Consider the following 6,861-nt stretch of genomic DNA (forward strand, 5'->3'; position numbering starts at 1 on the left):
TGGTTATAAAAACACAACAATGTTACCTAACAAACCTAACAGGGCACTAGGACACAGAATACATGGTGCTTCCGAGGCATAAGACCAACAAATGTATCAGCTGAAGCTACACAGCTTAGGGCTTAAGCTTCTAGTAAAGAATAATAAACCAAATCCTATCTTTTTTAATTTACTGCATGCATAAAAGAAAAAAAAAACCCACGAAAGAAGATCAATACCCAACAGTTTTCACCCTAAAATTAGGAGTTGAGCTGATTTTTTTTGGTGTTAAAAGTCTTCTAAAACATAGAAGAGTCAAGATGAGAAAAAAATATTTTTATAAATATATTTATAGACTTTTCGTCAGTCTACAAATCTAACTCTCTCAGAATTAGGAAATCAAGATGTATAAAGTCATCCAAATTTTAGACAATACTGGGTTTAACAATAAGCTGGATGTTTAAAAAACACCCAAACTTCTCTGAGGACACAATAATTTCCATTGCATAACATGAGAGTTTAGGTTTAAGCAGAGACAACTTTCTGAGGATTCTCAGAAAGGCTAAAAACTATTTTAGATTTTCCCTACCTCCTCCAAATATCAAGCTGGTCTTCCAAAACGTGCAACATAACAAAGACGACTTAAAGTGAACGATATAACTGGGTGCCTGAGAATTGCTGCCCTCCAATCCCCACAAATGAAGGGCAAAATTCATAACGTATATATGAATATTCACTGGGAATTGTACAGTGCAGTTCCGAGGTTCTTATAATTCCACTCGATTAAAAAAAAAATTCACATTGGCACACAGGCTCTAGGATGAGCATGCCCTCTACTCCACTAAAAATCATGAAATCCAAAATCATCTTTAAGAACAAAAATAACGATAAATCATCCAACCTACTTAACTTATGACCATTTTACCTCACTAGTGCCCATCTTAATGCTTGCAGGCACCACATTATCTTGTGAAGAATACATTTTACTGCAAGCAATAGCTGAAACTGCTTTTATGGTGCTGAAAAAAATATATTCTGCAATATGCATTAATGYTCATGCACTACTTCTCATGAATGCATGAATTTCATGAATTTCTCGTTAAAAAGACAAAAATCTCACTGCATAAGGTATAGCCAAAACTGTATCTGCGAACCATCACCGCTGCTTCACCTTGCTGATAAAATAAATCTACYCTTTGAAATGAGGAGGCTAATCAATGCAATTTAGTCAAAAAGGAGAGGGAAAAGGATAATAAATATCAAGCTACAGACTGTCAGCATGAAAGCAATTTTGCCATAAAGCTGACATGCTTAAAAGCAGAATAGGAGGAACTAAGATCAATATCTGGAACCAAGAAAGGAATTTCAAAACTTTAATCTTGTTGCATGCAATGGAAGAAACTACAGTAACACTAATCAGAGTTCAAATATCTATCAAGATTAGCTGCACGAAGATCCCACAAGAAGGTGTATCCTGCAATAAAACTTCAGATTTTTAAGACCTTTTAACTCTGCCTGTAGCCTGTTGTCATAGAAAAATTTAACACGTTTCCCATCCCCCTACACATCCATCGTTATGTTCAGCACTTATTTATAGAGAGAAAAAAATCTCACCCAATACAAGATCACAGGTTTAAGCTGTCCTAAAAGTTTTATTTTAGAGTAGCATCAATCAGAAGTGAAAAAGAACTAGAAAAGCCAATTATTTGACTATTACTCATGCCACAATGCACACCTTAGTACATAAAGTAACAAAATCATTCCTGCCTTAGTGCCTTAAAAAAAAAGAGAAAAAGAAAAGTAAATGGTGAAAAGTAGCAACTCAGCAGACAATTACAACCTATCCCAAATGATGTTATAAATTTACATAGTGACAGCCTGGGAAGCTTACTTCTGAGAGTCTTTTTTTTTTTTTTTTTTATATATAGTTTTCATCTCATCACAATCAATAAAGTCACAGCTGAACAGACCTGGACACTGACTTTGTCAGAAGCATCCCAAATGCAACCACAGCACTAACAAGAAAGGTATTTCATAATTCATTTTAAAATGAATTTTGTATGGCTGTAGTGGGATGTTTCCACATCTGAAATGCAGGATGAAGTGCACTGAAAGACACCTTCCATATTCAGGACTAATCCTCCAGAGCCATTCCTAAGACTGGGTAATTAAGATCTTGCCATTCTTAGCTTCAGAAACCTTTTCTAAGTGTTGTATTTAGAAAGTACATATGTTTTTAATATTTAGCTCTTCAAAAACAGACAATGTTCTACAATGCATCTTTTCTCAGAATTTCCAACACCAGCAAGAAGAGCCAAATTGTAAAATTGTAATTTTACATTAAAATTACATTTTAGCCCCATGAGTTACTTAACTGGAAGTTTTTCTGGAGTGGGGAAAGTGAAGGGAGAAAGAACAGAAGACTTTCCTGATTTCAAAGCTGGTGCTATAAGGATACATAGAACTGAGAGCTCCTGACTTTGAAGAACAGATTTTGACACACAACATGGTCTCGCATCTAATTTAGAATCTTTTAAATTTAAATTKCAATGTTAAATAATATGATCCTCTACTAGACAACTTCCTCCCGGATCCTGAAATTGACCCACAAATACTACAGCCATTCAGCTGAACTCTTCAAGGTTTACACACAGAGCTTTGCAATCAATCTTTAACCGACATGTAGCAAGATCAGAAGACTACGCATCTCCAGCCTAGTAGATACTGCATAAGCAACCTATAAAAAGCAGCAGATGCAGGTTAAACATTGCTAAATATAACAGAATACCCCTAAGACATGTTAAAGGGGCTGTGAAAGAAGATATTTTAAAAGGCCTTCTACTTTACGCTATAAATTCTTTTAGGTAACAGATAGTCTGTTTTGTGGCCCTGAAACACCTCTGACTGTAGCTTGTAAAGAAGAAATAAATTGCCACCACATTCTCCAAAGAAAGTTGCTTATATAGCTGCAAACCCCAGGAAGTCAGAATACAACCTTGTACCTTTCCAAAGCTCTGTGCTACTACAGCCTAAGCCAAACAGGTGATTGTTTGGAGCCATGACAGCATTAAAAACTTCCATTTAGCAGCTTAAAATAAACGTTGGAAGGCAGWTTATTTCTGTTGCTAGTTTAGCTCATGTTTGCTTTTTCAATGCGATGCTGAAGGACAGAATGACAGCACATCCCTTCTTTGTTCCCAGCACTCAGTTAAGCCTCCCAGGAGTCAAAAGCAGAATGGGATAAAGTTGAACCATACGCTGAGTAATACGACTGCACTGCACTGATAGTCTAGCCCTTAGAATTGAGGTTAGAATAATTAAATCTTCAGTTAACAGATGAATAAAGTAGATGAACTATTTCCATGTTAAAAAAAGAAAAAAGCTTAATTGTACTCGTTCAAACACATCCACACCCAATTCTTCCATCCAAATCAACAGTTTAAAATACTAAAAAGCCACTTAATGAACAGGCCAAACACAGGACTGTTGACAACTGTGCTTCAATTCCATGTTAGTGGCTAGCATGCAATGTTCAAATCTCCTACAACCACATTTTGCCTCATCTGTGATAGGTGTTTCACAAGGATTCCTTAAGGATTTTTGTTTTTAAACTGATGAATAGCAATTATAAACTGTCAGTTTATATGATGCTGTGTAATTCTACAGATTTCCAAAGTATTCATATAACCACAAACTGCAGCATTTAAAAATCTTGAGTAACACACAAAACTTTTTTGGTTACCAGTTTTTGGGCTACCAGATACTTAAAGGCTAAGTTTCAAATGAAATGAAATACAACTTTATCAAGAGACAGATTACTGTATTGTTCTTTTATCAAGAAATAACAAATAGCAGACAGAGGGCCAGATTCTAACTTGAACACTAGAAACGCCATGATACATTACAGACATTATTTCTTTTCAAGCCTTTCAAACCAACCCGGTCACTGTCAATACTGAAGCAACAACCTTATCTTTTAATCATAACAAGCTGCCAAGCTCATTTGAAGAGCCCACGTAAAGTGTTTGTAAAGTTACTTACATGTGTAAAAGCCTGTAGAACTCTACTGCCCCAAAACCAAGACTAAAGGTTATTTAACACTTCTTTAGGTCTTAGTGCTTAAGTCAAAAGACTTAAAAACTCTACAGAGAAGTTAAATCCTGCTTAACGACTGTGAATGAGAAATGCAAACTCATTAATAACTGCTTACCTGTAAATATTTTTCACAAAATATTACAGTCTTCACTAATTCTAGCTTGGTACTAAAGATGCAATACAGCAAGGAAAACACTTTTGATGTACTTAATTACAAGTTCTCACAATCTGGTGATTAATCATGACTTATTCCAGCATCAAAGTTTCAGTCTTCTGCTGGCAGCTCAGAAAGCATCAGTCCTTTAAGTACTTAATGCATATTCCTGCCTGCCCAGCCATCATCATATTGGAAAGGTGGCAGAGACACTAATAATTATTGTTGATTGGTTATAAACCTGAACCTTCAAGAGGAGGCAGAGTATCTAATGATTATTTTCAATTTGTATCCTAAATCTGGAAAATATAAGGTTTGTGCCTTAACACTTCATTACCTTTACCGTGATGCCTACAAAAAATAGGTAAGAAACAAATAGCTCTTTAATGAACGCTCCATCTTATTGCAAGATGCTAGTAAAAACGTCCAGCAAGTTCTCAAGTGAATAAACTAGATTAAAAAACATACAAACATGATCTTTCATCTTCTAGATTCAATCCCAACACAATAATAAGCAACCAGCATCTATTAGTGCATTATTATTAAACAATCCATTCCTTTGTACAAAATCATTCTGTCCATCTAGCATTTCAGTTGAGCCAGTTGTTCTTTTCTTTATTAAGGCTACAGAATAGCTATCTTCTTTTATTTTTTTTTTCTATTTTTCCTCCCCTTTTTTTCCTTACTGTGCTTTGGATCCAGACCGCAAAATTCTCCAGTTTTCTACCTCTCTCCTGTACTTATTCCCATGCATCCGAGGACATGACCTCATCATTTTTCTGTCTGTGATTCCTTCCCAGACAGTTGTGAGGAAACTGTCAGCTCAGGAAACTGTGGGAAGCTGCTGGAAGTCTGTCAACATTGGAGTGATAAAGTTTGCAACATCACCGGGGAGTTAGCATCATTAATTAAACTAACACTGGCATTCCGATCTGTATCTTCATTACTTGAGTTACAACATACACTTAAGAGATCAAACTTTACTACTTTTTTTTTTTTTTTTTTTTTGGGGGGGGGGGGTTGTTGATATTAAGATAGCTTAAATTAAATTTAAGACCAAGTTTGCTCTGCACTGAAAACCAGTCACAGCTACCACACTAACTGCACTTTTACTTTTAACTTCTTCCACTTTTATGCCTGGCTATATTTAATGTCTCTAATAAAAGATAAAAACTCATTCGGAACACATCTGAATTGCTAAAATTTATGGGTTTTTTCAGGTGTGTATTGTAGATGTTTTTAAATCTTCTCTTTTCCCCCCCACCATGTGCAAACAACTGCACTCACTACAATGCAAACAAAGTTTTTGACAACCTTTAAACCTGCAGATCATCCCTCTTAACACACGCCCACAAGTGCGGAGAAGTCCTGCACTCTGCATTGTCAGGTGCTATCTGCTGCTCCAGGAATTCGTTGAGCAATCCCCTGACCTGCAAACAGCATTAAAAATATCTCAACAGGACTAAAACCTGCAAACCAAGCACCATCTCTACAAGAGGCCTCAAAATCCTGGTTATTCCTGGATTTAAGCTAAATTTCCAATATTGCTGTTCATAATAGTTTTTCCTCAGTAGCAATGCTGACTTTAAAAGCTACTACTCCCCTCCCCCAGAGCGTTATTTTTAACCCAGATGAGTTCAGTGATCCCATTTACAGCCCCACAGCTGTAACGGGACCAAGAAACAGCAGCCTGGGTGCAAAGACAGGAATAGGTGGCTAGGATGAATATGGAAGAGACTGGGAATTTCTCAGGCTGGTGTTTTCACCCGGGTGGATACACGGTCCAAGTGTGTGAGACCCCAAAGCCTGCAGTAGCCTAAAGACTTGAGCTAAAACCAAACCAGCACGGGAATTTTACAATTTCAGTACTTCTCCCACATGACACCAACTTACTCATCTGCGGTCATCTTCCTCCAGGTTCTTATAAAAAAGTCACAAGATCCACTCTCATTCAGAGCCGTTTGCTCTCCCACACTTCCAGAGACACCTGAAACTTGCAGGGGAAGCACTTGCAACACTACCTGTGCCTCAGCGTTTTTATTCCCCAAGTCCAACCTCAAATTTAAAGCAAGATTTATGTTACCCTTTGCACAAAGATCTCAATCTACACACACTTTAAAGCACTTAAGACCTCCTTCAAACATTCCGTGGTCCCCCCAGTTTTAGGAAATGCCCAGCAGGTCCTTCTGAACCGATTTCAAGCGGCTGCACAAGGAAAGACACGAAAGTCAACGCAGGGACTCTTGGCACAGCCGCGCCAGGATGACTAYGAGCTTCAGGGCTCCCACCAAAGCTCCGCGCGCGGGAGCCGGGACACGGGGGAAGCTGCAGGCCCTGGGGAGRAGCAGCGGGGCCAGCCGGGATGTGCCCCCCGCGCCCCCCAATTCAGCCCCTGGGCTCCAGGCCTCCCCGGGCACCGCGGCCTAGCAGCTCGGCCTGTGCTAACGAGGGCARCTCGCCTTTAACTGCGGAGCGGGCAGCGGCCCCGCAGGGCTTTTTGCTTTACTTTTATTTACAAGCGAAATACCAAGCTGTCTGAGCAGCGGAAGGTAATAAAAAAAGGGAGAAAAACGGGATTTTTTAGGGGTGGGGGGGGCGAACGCTGCCCATCACCCTCACCCACTTGTGGGCTC

Source organism: Nothoprocta perdicaria, unplaced genomic scaffold (assembly GCF_003342845.1).
Source record: "Nothoprocta perdicaria isolate Ctin4 unplaced genomic scaffold, notPer1 scaffold_121, whole genome shotgun sequence".
Lineage (NCBI taxonomy): Eukaryota > Metazoa > Chordata > Aves > Tinamiformes > Tinamidae > Nothoprocta > Nothoprocta perdicaria.